The 22,683-nt window shown below is 43.3% G+C and overlaps 1 protein-coding gene across 2 annotated transcripts in view; it reads right to left on the bottom strand.

The window, feature by feature from the left end:
• Positions 1 to 22,683, bottom strand: part of LOC146809286 (G protein-activated inward rectifier potassium channel 4-like) — a 435,254-nt gene that overhangs the window by 356,658 nt on the left and 55,913 nt on the right. The window contains exon 1 of one of the 2 annotated variants that reach the window (XM_085616095.1): positions 15,091 to 15,171. The exons of the other annotated variant lie outside the window; for it this stretch is intronic. The gene's annotated coding sequence lies outside the window, so the exon portion shown is untranslated. Of the gene's footprint in view, positions 1 to 15,090; positions 15,172 to 22,683 lie in introns of those variants that run through there. 2 annotated transcript variants of the gene reach the window in all.

Here is a 22,683-nt window from a genome sequence, read left to right as displayed (position 1 = left end):
TTTACTACTACTAGCTTGTTACCATCCAATAGTCTGAGGTTTTGTTGCTAGGTAGGATGGTTGCTGCAAAAACTAACATGTAAATGATGCGGATGGGACTTGTACCCCTAACAGCCTCATATCGCTAATTACAACATGACGGCAAATGCAAAAGTTAAAATCATTCAGGAAGTCCCCTACAACAGTGCGAGCCAAATAGTAATACACATCCACCTTTGCTACTGTGGGTACAAATCACATAGTGATTGCAAAATGCAAAACATGAAATAACTCATGGACTCGCTTATAAGATAGAGGCAAAAGTACCTCATACAATATATTGTCTGATGAGGCTCAATTAAAGTGACATGTGAAAGAGCTTATTGGTGGGTATGGAGGGGGGGGGGAAGAGTGAAATGGTCACATGAAAGATAGGAGCCCAAGATAGTACACCTTTCAGAGCCCCATGAAAGTTCATGAGACCTCGTTGTTCATTCCTGTTAGTGCACCTAATTTATAAATTCACAGCTGTTCCTTGTTCAGTAAGTTTTGAAATGTTGGTAGAGTTTGCAGATAGTTGTTCTATGACAACCTACTGAATGTAGTGGTCAGTATATCCTACCTCCAGGAATTGGTTCATCATTTTAGTGCACAATTTTTTAGATTGAACCATACGTTTATATCCACAGATGCATGAACACACTTTGGAATTGGTCATTCTGACATACTTCAACTCGCGGGAACAGGTTATCATATGTATACTACTTTACTGGAATTGCAGTTGCCAAAGGTTGACTTTGCCAAAGTCAAAAGTTTTCATGAGTTTTGTGAGGGGACAAATATGGCAATTTTTTCCAGGAAAAGTGTCCTGTCACTGGTGGTAAGCCCTATAAAGGGTTGGAAGTGTTACTCATGGTGTTTATCCTTAGTCACATGTTCACTGGACGGATTCTTAAACTAATACCTCTTTTAGACCAGAACATTGGCGGTTTCTTAAACTAATATCTCTTTTAGACCAGAACATTGTTTTTTCTTAGGATACATTCCCTGAATTCAAGATGTGTTAATGTTTGTTGATTTTAATTGAGTTAGACCCAGTGCTATATGTTGCAATGCATATCAGCTTCTCTCATTCAGTTCTGCTCAAGTAGAGTGCCTTGGCTATTATTATTTGTGGCTCTTTTATGTGCTCTCTTTATAATACCCTGGGGATAAAGGTGATCTTCATCTTCTGAGTTAGCATGTACACTTGTCTTTCAAAGTTCACTACTCTTGAACAGTTTCTTCATAGTCTCAAAAGTTGACCATAAGAGAGATTTTCCTTCATGGAGAACCCGCGATGGTGGCTGTCAAATTGTAGCACGTTGTTTCTTTTGGTTGGCTAACTGAAAATCACAGTGCGCAATGATCCTGCCGCTAGTGTGATGTGTTTATCGAGGAATGTCAATTCTGAGTTACTCAAAGTGTACGTAAAATTAAGGTAGGGTTTGCATATATTTAACAAATGGATGAACACAAAAGGTGTGTCTACATTTGCTTGCTAAAGACAGGCTATTTGAGGTGGTGATATATAAACTTAATCTTGAGAGTAAAGAAGTTCTTCTGTAACCAATAGACTTTCTTCCTGTAGTATGCTTGTGCAAAGGGCCTATACGCATGCCTATCAATAGTTCTTCTCGGTGGTTAAAGCAATGTTCTTCAGAAGCTGTAAAAGCTGCTTAGTGTCTTAAAGTTAGGTACATGTGGTATGTACTAACGTCTCAGAAGAAAAAAAATCACAGAAAGTAGATAGGGGTTTCAGGACTGAACCTATTCCTGACACCATGAGATGGACTGGTGGGCTCATGGATTTTGGGCAGTCTAGAAATATGGGGCTCTAGGATAGGTAGTAGTAACTAAAAAGTCAGACTCTTGTTTAGTAATCCAGTGTTCCAATTCTGCCTTTTCTCAGTTCATCTTTAGGTCTCCCATCAGTTCTTCAGAAGGATCAGTTTGTAAGATCAAATAATTCAGGGTAACCCCCAAGAGGCGGTAGGCATTCTTGGTGGTAGGTCTCTGTATGACAAATGCTCTGCATTTATTGGTGGGCTCAATGGTGATATTCCATTTTAAGATTCTTAGGGGCATATTATCAAGGACGGCGTTAAAATTATCGCCGGTTTAGCGGCAGAAAACTGCCGCTAAAGCGGCGATAATGGGCTTGATAATATACACTTGTGAATTCCTATAGAAGCCCAGGTTCACACCAGAACTCTCAAGGGCATATTATCAAGCTCCTTATCGCTGCTTTAGCTAAAGCTAAAGCGGCGGATAATTTTAACGCTGTTCCTTGATAATATGCCCCTCAGTGCCGTATATTCCTTATTAGTTATGTTGTTGAAACCTTGTAAACAGTTTCTGCTGGGATGGCTTTGGGAGAAGGAACAAAATTTGGATTCTTTGCACAAGCCTGTGTTATATTTACTTTATTAGCCCCAACATCCTTACTACCCGTTCTGAAAAATATGATTCCAACTTCATCTTTTTGAAGAATTCAACCAATTCACATCTCAGTGTGAACTTCTCTGGGTTAGGATTGGGTACAAAACCAAACCCCTTGTTTGGTACATCCATTCTTCAGTCGCAAGGTTAGCATCAGATACATTCACCACTAAATCTAATTTTTGCTTATCCCTGGTTGTGGTCCCTTCAACTTGCTCCTGGTTAGTCCCTCATTGGAGGTCTCCTCTTGTACCCTTATTTTTCTTCTTCCCTGTGAATGCCCCCTTCCTGGCCCTTAAAGAAGCAGATTATCAAATTACTGTGGAATTTTTGTTCATGGGAGAGGGCCACATATAATGAGCCAATAAACCGTGTGATGGGCTGAAGGTACACTGGTGGGGCTGGAATGGTAATTTATGATACCTGCCTTGACCCTTTGTTGTGTTCTCCTCCCCATTACTCCAACTCTCAGAACTCGAGGAGCAGGAGTCCCTGTTATTTCACTCCATTAATTGGGTCGTTTGAGTTAAGTAATCCTCTACCGTGTATGGGTATGCCGTTTCATGATTAATTTTATTTTAAATCTTTCTTCAGCTTTGTACTTTTAGTTTGTGTCAAAAACTTTTAGGTCACTCTTAATTTATTCCAGTTGTTATTTTATAATTGATGATCTGGACCGAGGTTTTCAAGTGTTTCTCACTTGGCTCTATGTTTATTACCATTGAATTTCATAGGCTCTATGCCATATTTATTATCAGGATTACCCACTCCCTCATCCACATCCAGGTGATTAGGGACCAGTTTTTACTTTACTGAAGTTCACATCTTCCAAGAAGATTCTGGGTTCATTAGTTACCAACAAAAACCGTGGGTCAGCATTCTCTCTTAAGATTTTCCTCAGTTATTGTTACCCCCATATAGGGCTCTTTTTATCTGGGTCTTCTTATTCTTTGAGAGTAGGTGCCAGTCTTCTATCTGTACAAGTGTTTGTCTATTGTCTAAATTGAATAGCTCCAAGGAGAGTGGGAGGGGGCTCTTAGGGTCAACGTAAAAATATCATCATAGTAACAGAGTTCTAATTGTTCCTCCTTTGTTGCAGTACTATCCTTCCTAGGAGACTCCATAGGATATATATAAGAAACCTGATGAATCTTTGAATTCCTGCCAATCTCACACAGCTGTGAACAGCTCAAATTTTGACTCGGTATAAAGGAGAGACTGGTATTAAGGATGCTATATCAAACTTATTAGTTAGTTTATTGAAACCTCAAGCTGTTTGTGTTCAAAGCCTAAATATCTTTCTTTTTAGGTCGAGCTTACAGCGCTTGCGATGTCAAGTGATCTGTTGTATGTACTTGTGGGGTCTGACTCCTCCCACGCTTGTGAATTGGCTTTTGTGTGTATCATGTAAACATTGGAGCCTGCTAATGGTGGATGTATGTCCCACCTTTTTTCAATAGTTCACTCCCATTAAGTATTGCCACAGGAGCTAGCAGCGGCGCGCAAAGTCACAGCTGCTGAGGCAGGACATACGCTTTGCGATCGTATTACTTTGTTGGGGGTGTGGCATGCTTGTTTTGTTGACCTTCGCAAGCCTTCATGCTTCTTCACAGCTGTGATGGTCCCTCCTCCTGTCTGCTGTGTATCACAGACTCAGGTTTCCTTATGGCTGTTGTTTAATTTACACATATGAATGTATTTTTAGGACTTGTGCTCACAGCGCTTGATAGGATACGCTCTCATTACTCAAGAAGTCTTCAGTAAAGACGCAGAACCAGAGCCTGTAACATCGCGTTCAGTGCTTAACAGTACATGGAAGCCCTGCTTTCCTTTCTTCCTGCCTGCTTTCAGTGATCGTGTCGATTTCTTCTCCCAGCTTCAGTTGACTGCGATTTCGAACATGAAGCATGCCTCCTCGCGCAATAACCACTCCACGCTGTCAGTTAGCGTAAAAGGCCATTTTATTAGGACAGTGTTGACAGCCATACTTAAACATAACATCAATAAACATCTAACAATCCCCAACCTCATGTCTTTCATCCATCATCCACTCCCACATTCCAGTTACTCACTCCCGATTCACTCAGCGACCTCTTCCCTTATACCATTCGCTTCCTCACCTCTCTTTCAACCTCCTCCAGCATCTCCAGCCATCACACTCCTGCATGCCGCACCCCCATCATGCACCTGTATCCCCCTCCCCGGAAGGGTGAGTATGCCCGTCATAGACTCTCCAACCCTCCCAAGTACTGTTAGCACAAAACCTCAACCCGTCCTAAACTGGCACGCTATTCAAAGCAAATACCTTTTCCCACTCCCAAAAACATGTCGGGTGGGAGGATGGTCAAAACTTTTCCTAACCCTTCCCTAACGGCGCTGGGGACAGGAAGAGGAAGAACTTCCTCTCCTGCCCCCTATAAAACCTTACCCTAAACTCCACCCCTAAGCCCACCCCTAAACTACCTAACTATCCCTCTATCGCGCGAACACCCCGGGGGAAGACTGGTCTGCCGACCTCACTTCACCCGGGGCCGCATTTTCGTCTGGTTGCCAAAATTAAAACCAAATTTGTTGTATTTCAGACTACATTAATAAGACACGAGTCAGGACTCATCAACCTGCTTGCCCGAGGGTGGAGAACACCGATGGCTGTTCCCTTGGCCAGCCACATGAATGCTGTAATCACACAATTTCCAAGCTGGGAAGTTTAATTCAGCATCGTTGCTGGTTAACCATACCACCATGCAGCCTGACGAGGAAGTGGAACACCTGTGCAATCTACTCTTTGACATGAAGGCAGGCAACGGGGACTTATTTTTTTTGTTTATTTTGTTGCATATTTATATAGGCGAACTCGACCCGAAGGTATTGGAGCGCTTTACACGAGCACCGTATTTACATGACATATTCAGGCACGGGAGATAAAGTGATTTGCCCAGAATCACAGGATGTGGACGCGACCCCGAGGCTCGAACCCTGGTTTCCTGCACCAAAGGACCACATCCCCTCCCCTATACTTATCACTTATCCGCTCTGAAAACTTTCAGTGAAATGGGGTTTCTCACACCACAACGGAAGGGTACTGCTGCGCCAATGGCGTACTGAATTGTGACAAAGTTGGTGCTAAACCCAACTACATTCTGCTTACACAAACCTGCATTCTTACTCAGCCCTGTTTACAACATTCTTGAAGCATCCAACTCGTCGCTGAGGAGGATAAAACACAGTGTATTCTCCGGGCCCCCACAGTACAAGATTCTAACAATTGGGTACATTTCACATCAGCAAGCTGAATTTATTACCGCATAGAATCTGCAATTTTCCTGATCAGAAAAGAGTAGGGGGTTAAGAGTAAACACCTGGGCTCTCAGAAAGGATGGGGTGGGGGTTCAATGAGGTTTTAACTTTTTCTGTTTTCAGAAATCATATCAGTGGTTTTCACTTTTTCTGTTTTCAAAAATCATATCAGTGGTTTTGACTGCCAATTTTAAGTACCTTTATGACAAACAGAATAGTTTAGGGACGCTGCACATATAAAACAAACACAAATGATTTTAAGGAGCACTGACAAGACCCAATAAACCTCTCTGACAGAAAAGTCTGCAGTTAGCAATGTGTTTTTTTGGCTGGGCTGCTGCAGAGGTCATAAGTGGTTCTGCTGCATTATTTTGCCTAAAGCCATTTCAATCGCTGAGAATTCCCCCAATGGAAAAAGGAAAATCAAAATCTAACAGGCAGCGCAAGGCCATCCTTTTCAGAGAGCTGCAGACATACATGCACACCCCTCAGAGGCCAGGTGGCATTTATAAGTGCCCCACAAAAAACGTAACATACTCGCAAATTATGCGTTCCACTTATGTGGACGTGATTGAGATAGCTCAGCTGGTTAATGCATCTGATGTGAAGCTCTGTGTAAAAACTGCAAGGTTGAATGTTGGCGTGGAAACGCAGCCTATCATCCTTCTAAAGCTGATAAAGTAAGTATTGCGAAAGCGGAGTATATTAAATGGCAGCTATAACAGCGCTATGGAGCAACAAGTCTGTATGTTAACTGTTCTTATGTCTCCAAACGTAACATAGAAATGCAATTTATAATTATTTACTGCTGCATCTGCTGAGGGACTCAGAAGCGCTCCTTAAGGTTCACTGCTCGGGGTTCAGGGAAAGAACATAATCCAGCAGACTACATGTCGCGACATCCCCTGCCGCACGCTGAAAACAAGGCCTCAATGGCAGAAGAATACTTGAACTTCGTGTTGAAGCAAAGCACGCCGGCACCGGTAACTCTAACAGAAATAGAGAGAGAAACGGCAAAAGATGACACTCTTCGAGCGGCCAGAGAAACGATGAGACAGCAAAGGTGGAGGCACGTAAACAACAACTGCACTTGGAAGGCAGGAGTAAAGAAGGAGGAGATGCTGGCTCTACAGAAAATAAGCGGGGAACTGTCGGAGACCAACAGTGGAATTGTAATGCGGGGCACCAGGATAGTCATTCCAAGCTCACTACGACGACAAGTGGTCAACATTGCACACGAGTCACACAGAGGCATAGTAGCAACAAAGAAGTTGCTGAGAGAAAAAGTGTGGTTCCCTGGATTAGATCGTCTAGTAGAAGATACTATTGCGGCCTGTCACATCTGTCAAACGACAGGTCCACCTGCAAGACAAGAACCACTACAGATGTCGGAACTGCCAAGGGCTGTATGGACAACAATGGCGGCCGATTTCTATGGACCTCTAGACGCGGGAGCGTACCTACTGGTCATCATAGACGAATACTCCAGATTCCCCATTGTGAGATCGGTCTCCTCAACGTCAGCAGCCGCAACATTACCGGTTCTGGACGACATATTTGCAGCATGGGGCTCGCCAGAGACACTGAAAACGGATAATGGTCCTCCGTTCTCAGGAGAGGAATTTCGAAGGTTCATGGCCTACCTTGGAATACAGCACAGAAAGATAACACCACTATGGCCGCAAGCAAATGGCATGGTCGAAAGGTTCATGGGAAATATCAAGAAGGCAGTTCAGAGGGCGAAATTGTCACAGATTTCCCTGGGCCAAGCACTATGCCAAATACTGAGAGACTACAGAAACACGCCTCATGGGTCTACAGGGAAATGCCCGGCGGAGCTAGTACTAGGGAGGACAAGCAGAACGAGGCTGCCGCAGGTAGAAGGACTGACAGCACCAGGGCACGACAGCGTGGCAGCAAAAGATGAGGCGGCCAAGAAAAAAATGAAGGAATATGCTGACGAAAGGCGACATGCCATCAAATCACACCTCCATGAAGGAGATACTGTTGTGGTACGACAGAGACAACAACGGAAGTCGGACAGTACATTCGCCCAAGACCCGCTGACGATAACAAAGGTAAAAGGAACAATGGTAACAGCAGAGTCAGACAGCCGACGAATAACAAGGAACAGCTCCCATTTCAAAGGCCTAAAAGAAGAAAAGGACGAAGAGCAAGTGACAGGCATCGAAGAGACAACAAAAAGGGAGAGCCAAGAAGCAGGTACAGAAGAAGCCGCCAGGCCAAAGGAGGGCCAAGGACTTGTGACGAGGCCGAGGAGAGACATTGTGAGACCAAAGAGACTAATAGAAGAAATGTGAGCTGCCACCCTAGGCAGCATCTCGCGAATAACATCTATCGACATTTCACATTTGCAACAGACTATGCGAAAGAAAGTGTCCCATTTCTGATTACCAACGAATGCTACTGTTGTAACTTTTTGTGACAAAAGGGGGAGATGTAGTGTCCTGAGAGATGGGGCACGAGGGCACTAGGACCTCGGAGGAGGTCAGAGTGCCGGACAGGTCACCGGACACCAGTTCCGGTCAGGGGGGAAACACACACACAGGAAGCAGGGGACGAGGCAGGACGTGCAGCATGCTGGCTGCAGAGCAGATACAATAAAAGAATCGACAACTCACTTGGTGTCGCTGTGATTACTGCGACGCGACGCGACAGCACGTGGACTACCTTCCTCCGTAGAGTTGATGAAGGAGGTCACTGGTTTGTCTGCCTACTGCTGATGCCGGCTGTGCAGCACATCTGCTTCCTGTTACTCAGCTTTACAATTAATGTGCACTCATCACCAGCTCCAAGAACACAGTCACGAAGGCTTCCTCAGCCCTGGGTACCGCAAAATCTCATGATGAATAATGTGACCCCCAACATGATGTGCTTTCTGAAATAGTGTCAACAAGGAACACCACTACCGACAGAGTCTCCTGTGCACCACTTTCAGTGCGGAATATTGACCTGGTGTCCTTTGTGTCTGGGTTTGTTGGATATCTGCCAACAATGCAGAAATGTGGAAGGCCAGGTTACACCTTTTCCCTCATAGGGCAGACCTGCTGCCCCGGCAGAGCCACTGTCTAAATCGCCTTTAGGACCTTATACGTATTTAGCCACACAGAACTTTATCCCGGGTGCTGCAATATCTACTGTTTGCAGATGTAGTTGTCTGAAAAAAATGTGCAAACACTAGATATTGCAGCACCCAGGACAATGTGCTGCATGGCTAAATACTTATAAGGTCCCAAAGGTGAGACCAATTGCATTGCAAATGCTTGTTTACTTTGTCAACACTTTAGTCTCCTGTTGTGAAAAAATACACTTTCAACATTATCTTTCTGAAGAATTGATCTAATTCACATCTCAGTGTAAACGTGTTTATGTGTGGATATAAGACCCAACTCCTTGTTCTGTATGTTCCCTTCTTTACTGGTGAAGTTAGTGTCACATAAATTCATCCCATGATCACATTTTCGTTCATCCCTGGTTGGGCTCCCCTTGTTATAAGGCAAATATGAGCAAATTTACCTTTTACATTCGTAGACAGGTTGTAATTTTAGACAAATATTAGCGATTTGGGGCTTTTATGAGTGTCTCAGTTGTATCCACGACATTGATGCAAATAGCTTCTCAGATCAACCAATGAAGAGTTATCAGACATAATGATAACAGTGATGAATCTTCAGCTATGTGTAACTCAATGACATATGCATGGTGCACGTTCAAATCTTTGGAATGATAAGCGTAAGAAAGTCACATGCTCAATAAACATCCCAGGGGGTCATGATGCAAAACGCACCAATCCAAGAAAAGAGCTTTGTAATTAACCAACTACTCACTGTGAGGACTCTTAGCATTCGGCGAGTAGACAATGCTGGCGGTGAATCTTTGAGGAAGTACGTCATATCCTCACCTAGATTACAATGAGTCTACTGTGCCCATGCTTAGAGAAACTATGTAAATCCCAACTTTACTTTTCACTTTGATATCTCTAACATATGTTTACAGTGTTTGACTACAGGGAGCTGCATCCTCTGAGCCCCCCGGAGGGGGGGCTAGATAACTGTGTTCTTTAGGGATAAGCCTCAACCCGAGTATGGAACTAACACTAGTATCTAAGTCGGTTTTAAATGTCAGAGGTACAGTTTTTCCATGAAGTGTGTTGTCTGCAGTGTTAGTACAGACACTATCTGCATGCTAGGGATACATTATCTGGATTCATGTTTACTGATAATCATGAGTGTACTGATGTGTACCCCTACAAGTTTGCTGTCAAGGAGAGGCAATCCTGCAAAGTATCAGAATTGGATGAACAGCAGGTGTTGCTGGTCCCCCACTGCCGCAGGGCCTTTCTACTGGAGCTGGCTCATGATGTTCCCCTGGCAGGTCATCTACAGCAGGACAAGACCTTTGGCAGGCTTGCCACTCACGTTTATTGCCCCCTGATTAAGATGGACTGAGATGCCTTCTGCAGGTTATGTCCTACCGGCCAGACTAGTGGGAAGTACAATTTATTAAATTCACTACACCCTGCCCTCTGGCTGTTCAGGGCCTGCCCTATAGGTGACTTATATGTATTAAAAAGGGAGATTTGGGCCTGGCAAGAGTTTCATCTTGCCAGTCGAAATGGCAGTTTAAAACTGAAAACACAGGCTGCAATGGCAGGCCTGGGATATGTTCTTTTTCCTAAACAGATTTTATTAAGTTTAACTTATGAACGTTGTCCGCATAGGCCACAGTATAGATACAGGATGTTGAAATGTATATATACATATTAAAGAAAACAACAATATACCAATTGCAGTGAATCTCCCTCACCACGCCCAAGAACACAAATCATCAGACATTAGTTTGGCACAGTAATCCCCGTCCTGTAACACCATACCTTCGAATTTCATCCTCAAGAAGGGAGTCAGCAGAATGTATCGGGGATAGCAAGATACCCCTATAATCACCTCACCGCTGTCAGATCATGGGGTCCTTCTGGGGACAACCCCTTGCCCGATATACAGCAATTTAAAGACCCATACAGTGATCCATTCCCCTCTTCGATGCCCCAAAGGTTTAGCTAGGGTAAGGCCTAAAAACAAGAGTGATCATTTGTATCTGCCCCGCCCATCCCATCAGTACTATGTAGAAGAATCAATTTTGGATGTCCAGGAATCTCCCAGGCATGATGCCAGCCCACCCCAGAATCTATCTATCAATTGCCACACAACTCCATACAGTATGCAAAAAGTACCCTCATGAGCCTTGCAAGATTGACAGATTGGTGAGTCCATCACTCCCATGCGCCATGAATAACGCCTCGTATAGTGAGCCCTGTGGAGGTATTTTATTATTATTCTTTTTTTTATTGAGCAAGTAGATGTTCGGCATCGCATCACACTACAAATGCACATAAACCTGTATTTTGTACAAAAACAGCTTGTCGCGTCCACCATTGGGTTCCCATCAAAAACATGAACAACCTTTGGGTCACAAGTTGATTAGCCTAGGTCTTTTTCACATCTTATTTCAAATTACAATATCTTTCCTCCAGGACATCATTGTTTCCTTTCAAATCCCTCTGTGCTCTACCCATTTACTCCATATTTTGCCCCATTTCCCAGGGCATCCTCTGCTTTGTTATACCACATTCTCGGCTGAGCAGCACCAGTCGGGGTCTCCTTCCCAATCTTTGACCCTGGGGCTTTGCGTTGCTCACCCTCCCCTGGCTATATTACTTTTGGCTATTATATCTTCTATCACAAATTGGTATATTTTAGCCGCGTGGTTTCTCCTGTAATACATTATATATGCCATTTGGCATCTAGTGGGACCTTCTGACTCGACACCCTGTACATCACTTGCGTGATCTTGCTCCAGTATCGCTGCACCAGGGGGCAGTCCCACAATGTATGGAAAAAGGTGCCTACTCTGTTACATCTCCTCATGCATTAGTCTGAGTCACTCCTACCCATACGGTAAAGTCTCGTCCTGGTTGTGTATGATCTGTGTAGGATTTGTAGTTGTATGAGAAGGAACCGTGCTCTCACGGCCACTTCTTGAGGGCTATGTATAGGCTTTGCCCAGTCGTCATCCTCCAAGTTCCCTATTTCCCCTTCCCATGAGTCCCGGAGAGCTCCCAGGGGGTCCGGGCATTATTGATAATCTTTTTGTATATGAGGGAGGTTGCCTTTTCCAGTATTGGGTCTATTAGCACTCTATCTTAAAGCAGTGAATACTCCGGTATTTGGTCCCCTGATGGGATGTGTGTTTTAAGGGCATGTTGCAGTTGCTGTGGAGGTATTTTAACTGGATCAACTGGAGACAGGCCGAGATCACTGCACTCAGCAGTGCACCCAGGGCCTCAGTCCTATCATCATCAAGTGCATCCAGATTTGCCTCCCAAGTCACTTTGAGAGCAGGTAATGTAGTTCAAACTGTTTGTGACTAAGAGCTGATAGATTTTGATATTTTATGATCTCTAAGATCCCCCAGGAGGAGCTTACCCCTCAAGAGTCTGAGGTCTGGTAGAGCCAAAATGTTTCTGATATATGGCCTCAGCGGATTCGCAGGTAGCAATAAAATGGACTGTGGGGCAGATGATATTCGGACTACAGCTTCTGAAAGAACTTCACCACTATACCACGCATCACATGCCCAAGAGTGAAGATACCAACATTTTCCCACATCTGAAAGCCCTCAAGTTGAGAGACCTGCCAAAGCACAGCACCCCACCAGAGGTGTCTCCCTGGTCAGCTTCCCAACCACCCCATCTGCCACAGGGATCTCCTCCAAACTGCAAATATCATGCTAGGGGGAGGGATTCCTCCCTCATATAGGTAATCTAAAAGGTAGGTATCGTCCATCACCCATCTCTCCACAGCATAGGCTGGATCATTCTGCTGACCGCACCACCACTTACTGGGGATTAAAAGATGGGAAGCAGAATAGTAAGAAAACGCATCAGCAATACCCCCAGAATATGTGGACTGAAAACATGTTTTGAGGGCAATACAAGCAGCTCCCCCCCACAGAAACCCACCAAGAATGGCATTAATCTGTCAGAACCACAACTAGGGGATAGCAAAAGGTTCTGCAACTGATACAGTAAGCAGGCAGGGAGACCATTTTAAAAGCAATCGCCAACCTACTTGTCAGCGACAACAGCAAGAGTGACCAGGTTTGTACCTCCTCCTTCACTCGCACCCGTGCCAGCACCAGATGTGGAACCACAACAATGCAACGCCTGGGGAGACAAATAGCTCCAAATATTTAAAATCACCACTGGCTAAGGTCAACCCCGACGTCCACTCTGCCACCTCCGCATGACCGCCCACCTGAAACGCTACTGATTTTAACGTGTTCATGTAGAGGCCAGATAAGTCACCGAAGACTCTCATGATTTGTAAAATACTTGACCCAGATACCTCGGGGTCGACGTGGAAAAACAGAACATCGTCCGCGTAGAGGGCGATTCTATCTGACAGACTCACAGTCCATTCAAAGCCCCACACCTGGCCTTCTATCCAGACCCAGGTGGCTAACAGCTTCATGGGCAGTTTAAATGACAGCAGGGCAAGCGGGTACCCCTGCCTCTTGTCGCTGCGGACCGGAAAGGACTCAGACACCAAGCCTGCAACCCACACAGTTGCCGATAAATCAGTGTATAATAGCCAGACATAAGAAATGAATCTGGGACCCAAGTCTAACCTCTGAAGAAGAACAAATAGATACTACCAACTGACAGAATCAAAAGCTTTATCGATATTTGCCAGAAGCACCCCCGCCGGCCTCCCAAGTCGGTCCTCCAAAGATCAAAGCATTATAAACTTGCCTGATGTTATGACGTGTGGCTTGAGATGGCATACACCTCGCTTGGTCAGAGTGAACGAGGTCTGGCATAAATTTCACAAGTCTATTGGCCAGGGTCTTAGCAAGAAGCTTCACTTTCATGTTCAACAGAGATATAGGGTGATACGATGAGTAAACCTCTGGTGGACGGCCCTGCTTAGGAAGAACCACATTTTCCGCGTGATGCGACTTCTCTTCAACGGAGGAATGAATCACGTCAAAGAGGTGCCTCTCAATCAGGGGCATATATGCTTTAAAAAATTCACATGGAAACCCATTAAGGCCAGGAGTATTCCTAGTCTGCAGCCCCTGCCAGAACCAAGGAAAGCTCCTCCTCAGTAATCACCTTTTCTAGTTGGGCTTTGGCAGACTACAAACTAGGCAATTTGAGCAGGAGACAAGGTCTACTACCGGGCATATACATCCCTGAAGTACACGGCAAAGCTCTAAGCTCTGAGGATCAGATATCAAACGTCCCTCTACATCTTGTAACTGCGGCACAGAGATACCACAACGGGCAGTTTGGCACAGCAGATTAAGCATCTTACTTGGCTTGTCACCCCACTAGTAAATCTGATTCTGTGCTGCTCTCCAGGCTAACTTAGTATCCTCCAGCAGAAATTGTTGGTATTGTTGTTGCACCAACGCCAATTGGCACAGTGGAATGCCCCCATCAGACTGACTACCACACGCCACAAACAATCGCACCGGCTCCACAAGATTCACCAAGTCTTGCTCTTGGTGTCTTTGCTCCCCATCACAATAGCTAATATCATTTCCCAGCACCATAGGTTTGAGGGCTTCTCTAAGACTGCCACGGAGGAAGCTATGGTTGAGTTAGAGGCAAAATATTCCTCACTAGACAGAGCCATATGTGCTCTATGTGCAGGGTCACATAATTGCCATGGAAAGAGATGCCAATGAAACGTAGGGTGTCAGGGCCCCTCCCGGAGCCCAAGGGACATCGGGGAATGACCAGAAAGGCCCCTGCCCATAATGTCGACACGGGACACTGTGTAAATAAATGTGTTGGGGACCAGGAAATAGTCAATCCGAGAGAATGAGCCATAAACTAGGGAAGATTACGTGTAGCCACTCTCAGTAGGATGGTGTAACCACCATGTCCCCACCCTGGGATGTGTTTAAAGTGGGTGGCACAATAAGTGCTGCAGCCCACCAGCAGTATTTCATTTACAGCCCCTGGTGGATGGGGTACCATTTTACTATGGACTTAAAAAGTAAATCAAATATGCCAATTGCGTGTAAGCCAAGTTTATGTTTAAAGGAGAGAGCACAAGCACTCTTACACCGGTTAGTAGTGGTAAAGTGTGCAGGGTCCTAAAGCCAGCAATAAGGAAGTCAGCAAAAACAGGAGGATGGAAGGCAAAAAGATGGGGGGGACCACACCAAGAATGTCAGGTTTAACGCTATTACTCTTTGTGTTCATTTTAGAGTTAAGGGAAGCTAGAATAGCAAAATAAATACCTCTCTTTCCCTCTTGGTGAGTAAAATAGGACACCTTTGGATTCAACAACATCATGAGCATAGTGAGCAGATTTGAGCAACCTGAGAAAGGAAAAAGGGATCCAGTTAGTATCACAGATACCCCGGAACAAGACCTAATAATGAACAGTTGAAGGCATGTTGAGAGAAAATTATCATTTTATCTCCTTCTGAGTTTACTATTTTATCGAAAACATTTAGAGCAAATATATATGATGTGAGGTGGTTTCAATGTGGGATGAATTTCGATGCATTCATGAATCATGTGTAATACAATTTTAGGAAAATTATTCATCGAGGCTGTACTGAGTGGATTTATCTGTCAATCGAGTCTTCACATTCACAGCTAACTGTCAGCAGGGAAGCAAAAGGAAAACTAGTGAAGACGGGGGTATGAGCATATGTTCCTCCCTTTCAGACAATCACGTTTAGCCAATAGAGTGATTCCTTTTTGTAAAACAGAATAATAGTCCAGATTAGTTTGAATGAAGGTGGTAATTTATTTGCATTTAAAAGGAACAGTCGACACGCGTTTCGCCCTATGTGGCAAGTTGAGCCAGGGCGTTCTCAAGGCTAGTCATTATATTCAGCAAAGATTGAATTAGAAGTTAAATACATTCCATTTTGCTTACAATATTGGATTTAAACGTCTAAGATAAGAAAAGTCCCAGTTCTGTCGGTGAGCTGCAGTAAGGTCCCGGGGTAATCCCATATACGAGGTGTTCCGCGATGTCACTACACCACTACTTCTCAGACGTCTCAGTGCATTTATTTCCCCATACTATCAAGGTGCACATTTGTCTTGATACAGTAGTTTTAGTTGAGAGTGATCTACATAAATGAAAAAGGAGATCACCAGATCATGAGCAATTGAAACAACGAGTACACATTTTCTGGATTCATGTTCACTAATAATTATGAGGGTACTGATGTGTTCTCCTACAAGTTTGCTGTCAAGGAGAGGCAACCCTGCGAATTCTAAGAACTTCATGGATAGGACATTATTTAATGAATTAATTGTTTTGCATGAATGACCTATGTAAGCAGGCCTACATCTCATAGTTCTGGAGAACGTTGTTGAACTTTCATGGCATTTACTTTGGGACCACTTCTGATGCGGTAACACCAACTGGAAACACCAACAATTCCTAGTCATCAAAACAGATTTTAAGCCCCTCTTTGGAGCCTACAAAAAAGACAATCAATCTAGGGATTTCAAGAGATAATTGTTTTTGAAGGTATCCTTTTCCTGTCCAATAACAATCTCAGGAGCTTCCTAATAAGGTCGCGCCCACTCTGACAACTAATCTCAGGGTGTGGACAGGTCACCAATGATGGAGTATGCCATGAAATGAGGGTGAGGTTTCTGGTCCATAAGAGTGATGAGTATCGGTACAAAGGAAGTAGATACGAGTACAACATTGAAATTGCTAGCTATTTGTAGGATACCGGGTTACTGGTTGATGGGTGGGGGGGATGAAACCCTACTCAAGCAGCAACTATAATTTCTGACAGGCAAACCCAAAATTGACCTGTGTTAGCTTTCTGCAAAGCAGTCAGGATTAACTGAGAAGCAATATGTAACATATTTATGCAGCACTTAAAACAGTAAATAAGTGGAACACCACAATAAAAATCCAAAACAATTTAGAAAATAGAGTACAATTCAATAAATTATTTAAGATAAAAATGACAAAAATCCAATCAGTAGAACCGGAGATATGCAATTTTAAAGATTTTAAGTGAAAATAGTGGTTAGAAGCACAAAACCTCAGCTGTGGTTATCTGGTCACTTTGGACCGGGACAAAGTCACAAGTTCTGGCAGACTGCAGTGGAGTGTGGACCATATACAGGGACCAAGTTTGACCCACTGAAGAAAGTACCTCATGTCGTGAGTCCCCTATAGGGCACACTGTGGTTATTCTCATGTTAGTGGTGACAGTGACAGTGACAGGAATCGCTCCCTGGAATCGCGAGCTGATCCCGTACCCGAGACCGCTCTTCTACCGATCCTGCTATTTTAGCGTCATCCGTGTGACTCTAGTTCCCGCCGTTTCCTCAGCGGGTCCTTCTCCTCGAGTGACTTCATATTGAGGTCCTTTTGATACATACATTTACTTCCGTACAGCCCTGATGAGTCACAGCTACACGTTGTGACGAAACACGTGTCGGCTGATCTATTTTCTTTTGTATATTGCACTGAAACTTTTCATTAAAAGGAATCTTGCACGCAACACACCTGATGTCGACCGGTGTTTATCCATTATTAAGAATCTGTCTGACTCCTTCTGGCATTTATTGAATACATACAGGACCAGCTAATTATCCATACGTGTGCACAGGATCTCATTTTCACTTATTCTCATGTTAGCCCAAGTACACACATAATAGGCCGCTTTCCCTTTGCACACGTTATGCAGTAACACGCTTTTTTTTATGATGCATATATTTAATTATTCTGTTCTTCTGCTGGGATTCAATCTGTAGATCGAGCAAGGCCAAAGAACATTCTGCCCTGTTTTTTTCTGTGGTTAGACACTAACACCTAGATAAAATAGAGAAATTTAGCTGCTGTTTTTCGAACAGAGAAAGTCTTATCATATAAGCCAAGACTTGCAGTTCTAAAAACAGAGCGAGACAAGGCTTGCAGAGAAAAGGTTCTGAGACGAACAAGCTACGTGCCTGAGATGTAGGCCAACTGATTAGGACTTTCAGGTATGGGGTCCGGCACTAATCCCAGAGATCTTTAGTATCATATAGTATTTACATAGCAAGGGTAGGCTTCGGCAGATTTGTCATGACAGGGCTTTTCATTGTGTATAATTTATTAGTTGTGCTAATCACATTATTGACTTGCAATGTCTTCTAATTGCAGCACAGTTTTTGCATGATAGAGAACGTTTGTTTCAATAAATACTGTAAGCTTTTTATGTGTCTCCGTACCTATATTATGGACATGTGTGAGTGAGAAACGAAAGGTGATGACCTGTTACTGCGACTTCTGAGAGTGTTTACAGTGTTGTGTTCTGGGATGCTAAGTTACCTATCCCTCTTGAAGGCTAGGAGAGCAGGTAAAGCACTATGAGTTAGTCTGGATTTGGGGCCATAGGTAAAGATGTGGTAAGGCGACCCTACATGCTGAAGTCCCGTGATCCTAAGCATAGTTCAGTTTCGGAGCATAATCCCTGCAACATAGCTCCACCAACGTTTGGTTTTGGTACTTATTCACAGGTCTCCCGAGTAGCGCTTGCACGGGACCACAATACCCTTACACCTTTACTCAGAGACGTTCATGGTGTTGGGGACTAATCCTCCACAGTCTTTAGGAAGCACCTAATTCTGTTGGACTTTCAAGCTTGAAAGTTTAAATGGGCAAAAAAAAGATTTTTATGTTGCACTTTGTTTTCCATACAGTTCTAATTATGGCAGTGCCACTGCTTATTGTTATTCCTATAAATTTGCGGACCTGCAGTCCATATACACATGCTGTATCATCGACTAATACGGGTGGTGATTTTATCTTTGTAGTGGAGGCTGTTGATGCTAATATAAATACATTTCATACATACATGGCTCCGGCTGCACCAAATCTATACAGAACGTATGTGCTCATGGAAATACCACTGTTTTACTGGGAACACCATACTTGGGTCCTTGGCGCTCTCCCACACATAGTCACACCTGTCCTCATGGGTCCCCTCTGTAATGGGGTGAGCTGGCCGGGTTTCATTCGATACACACCGTACCCTGATTTGGCTAATCAAATCTTGTGCAAACACAAGCCTTATCTCATGCTCTAGTTACTTTATACAGACGCTAAACTTCATTTTACACACCTTATTGTCTCAACCATCAAGAATTGACCTGACGGGGCTAGCCTAGGTGTCCACAGTGCCTACAATAAGTCCTGGGCAACAGACCCACTAATCATAAGGAAATTCCATTTTTGATCGCTCAAAAAGCAGATTAACTTAAAGCTGTGTTCCCCTCACGGGACCCCAAGACAAGCACAGAATTTTGACTATGTGCGTACCCAATGGGATAGTTTCCGGTATTGGAGACTATTACCCCTGGGGGACAGTTTTTGCCGCTGTCTGCACTACGACACAGCACTCCCTTGATGTCCGTTTTACTGTCCGTTTTATAACAGATACAGAACAAACATAGGGCAGCTGCTGCCCTGGATTTGGGGATGAAACTAATTGGAAATGTTCTTGTGGTGTCTGCAATGGTTCCACATCAACGTTAAAGGTGAAGCAGCATCTCTGGCTATATGCCAGCGATTCACTGTGGTGGCACAACTCAACCCAGAACATGAGCTGCCTATTATTATTGCTGATATTTATGCATCCTTAGGATGGAATCATCTAGGATCCAGACATACTAAATCACCGCTTGGAAAACTTAGTCCAGATCAGCATGCAAAGCAGTCCAGTGAGTTTCTTAAAAAAACATGGGAATAATCAAAACAACCGCAGAAATGTAAACCTTGTGGGAATTATCCACCCCTGGAGTCCTCCGAGAGGTGCTACGATTTTCGTGATCGCTGTAAACTCAAGACTCCAGACAGGTATCAGGTTCCTGATACACGTTCTCCTCGATCCTTCAGGAATCCTCTAACAAGCAGGATGACAGAGGAGAGCGATCTGAATGTAGACGAGAAGAGTACATGCAGCCAAAGAAGGACACACAGCGCTTGTCAGACATGAAGATAAAAAAGGAGGAAACAACTCCTCAATGTACGGACCCTTTTCAGAAAAAGAATATAGCAGCTATAACCACTAAATATGCCACAGGCACTGAAAACCCTCTTCCTGAACAGAAAATGGGCAGTGACTATCCTTGACAGCTCAGCAGAAGTCACCATGATGTACCAGAATCTCCTGGAGTTTCTGGTAGTGAAAGTAACTGATACTCTTGTTATAGTGGAAACCCTAGATAGGCATGTAGCCCCTCCAGAGAGATTATATGACCTAGATATCCAAATTGAATTTGACATACAGGGCACCATTTAAGCAATTTTCTGGGAAACTGTAACCTGGTTTTATGACATCCTTTTGGCAGAGTCTGACTGTAGTTTGTACAGACATCCCCACAAGGTGAAGATATGATACTTCCTATTTTTCCAGTGCTTGTTCTTGATCAAGTTCAGCAAACTTATGCAGCAGAATGGGCTCTTGCACTAGCCCCTGCATTATATTGCAACCATGTCAGCTGGGATAAGAACTCTCCTTATGTTACACTATAAAGATCCAGCATGCAAGTACAACCACAATACCCTATTAAATGGGATGCTAAAGCACCTGTTAGAGAAATACTCTCCCAATTGGAGTACCAGGGAGTAATTGAACCCTGTGTCTCTCAAATGAATAATCCCCTTCTTCCTGTTCTAAAGCCGGATCATTCACATCATATAGTCTTAGACTATAGACATTTAAATAGTCATAATTTTCAAGCGGATGATAATATTCTAAGTATTGATGGTGCTTCTCTTGTTGCGGTCAGAGTATTTTTCAAAATCCATTTATCGGCACCGTTTTCTATTTCGTTACATGACGTGAGGATGCTTGATCACGTGGGTCGCAACTTAAAAATGGCCAATACTATTGGTCGCGTTACTATACGACCGATTCCGAATGTGGAGCGAGATGATCTGTACAAGGCGCTACTCAGGTACGAAATAGTTTGCTTGAAAGAATAGAGCATGTGGTATATTTCTGGTTCACATAGGAGCTGACAAGGGTATTTGGCTTTTATCTTACAGCCTTGCTTACGCGTTGCTATACACAGCACGTGCTGACTGTTTAATATACTGACATAACACAAAAGCATCGTGTTTGTCGGGTGAGCACTATTTATTTATTACTTTTTATCTTTTTATCTGGTAATATCATATGGTGTTTGATATATGACATAAGATGTGTTCCTTAATTTGCACATTGTATAGATCCCGAGGAGAATTAGTTAATTGGGGAAGTGTCCAGCATATAGGACTCGATGCTTATTGCAAAAAATCTGATTCTCATATGATTATTGTTTTTGAATTATTTATTGGTCTGCGATAAGGTTGTGTTTAAAGTTTTATAGAGTGCATATTAGCTCTTCTACAACAAAATAGTCAATGGCTGTTATTTTAATTACAGATGCTAAAAATACCAAACACGCGCATTAGGAAGAATTGTCTTAGTTATACCTTGCATCCGGACCGGATTCAGGCAGGATTACTCGAACAGAAAGGAAGGTATGCTTTTACTTATTGTAATAGTCATAAGAGGATCTCAGCATTGCATATGCTCAGTGTGAACGATGCAGTTTTCTATTCTTGATTATAGAATTTGACCATAGCAAAGTGCAGAGATACAGGTATGTGAGGGCATATGGTCCCTTAACAATTTCTCCTTGCACCTTCGAGCACACTACACTAATCGGATTCACTGATGTTTCCACGTTGTGGATTTAGTGGATTGGGTATTGAGTGTGATGTCACACGATTTGTACGCACATGATTAGATAAATTAGCATGATGCTCACTGAGACTACTTACGAATATTGTAATTTTAATGTGGTATTTCTGTCTCACTATAATTAATTTACTATGTACACCATCTTAAATTTGACACTGGGATATAGTGGACATCATTCCATCTCATTATTGATGTATTTAATTATCAATAAGTGGCTTGTAACGACAATGTATATATGTCTTTCCAACCCTGAGGAAGTCGCGGGTGTTATACCCGGAGCGACGAAACACGTGTTGGCGGGAACAACTGGAATGAACAATAAAAGAACAAACTTCCATCAATATTGAATTAATATGAAAATTAATGCACTATTGTTGACATGTAGCAGGACTTTGAACACGTTTGTGTGCTAGGGCTTGGCATTATTTAAATAGTCATATACACACATTTGCAATACAAAATACACACAGTATGGCACTTACAAAAAATATAGTCTTTAAAAAATACAAAACAACCTTGGATATTTACTGTGTTTTTTTCAGTCACAATCTAGTGCTTGAAAGCCGTGATTGGGCAGCCTTCTCCATGCTTGAATTTTAAATGAGATGCAGAATGCTCCCTACGGGCTCGAAGAATAGCCCTGGGCTTTTTGCTGCACGCATAGTGTCACTTCTACATGACATTGAACCTGATGCGTTATCCTATGTAGATGATATCTACCTTGCGGATGATGACTTGAACCCACATTTGGTCAGAGTAGATCACATTATATTGGGATTTGTTACACTTGGCTATAAGTTCAAGTTTAAGAAATCTCTCATAGCTTTTCTAAGCGTCATTTTTCTGGGATATGAACTTACACATGAAGGGAAGAGTCTTGCCCCTAACTTTTGGGAGAAGTGTACACAATTGCAACCTCCAAATATATTTTAAAAACTGCCATCCTTATTAGGATTCCTTAATTTTGGTAGAACAATAATTCCTGATTATGCACAATGCGTGAAAGCACTTTATGAATTAATCCATCCTGATTTTTCCACTTCACTTTGAACATCAGAACACACTGACACACTCAGATCATTACAATCTGACTTACTTGCCACACGTCAT

The sequence above is a fragment of the Triturus cristatus genome, chromosome 7 (assembly GCF_964204655.1).
Source record: "Triturus cristatus chromosome 7, aTriCri1.1, whole genome shotgun sequence".
NCBI lineage: Eukaryota > Metazoa > Chordata > Amphibia > Caudata > Salamandridae > Triturus > Triturus cristatus.
Note: the sequence above shows the minus strand (reverse complement) of the source record. Positions and strands in the feature narration are given on the sequence as shown.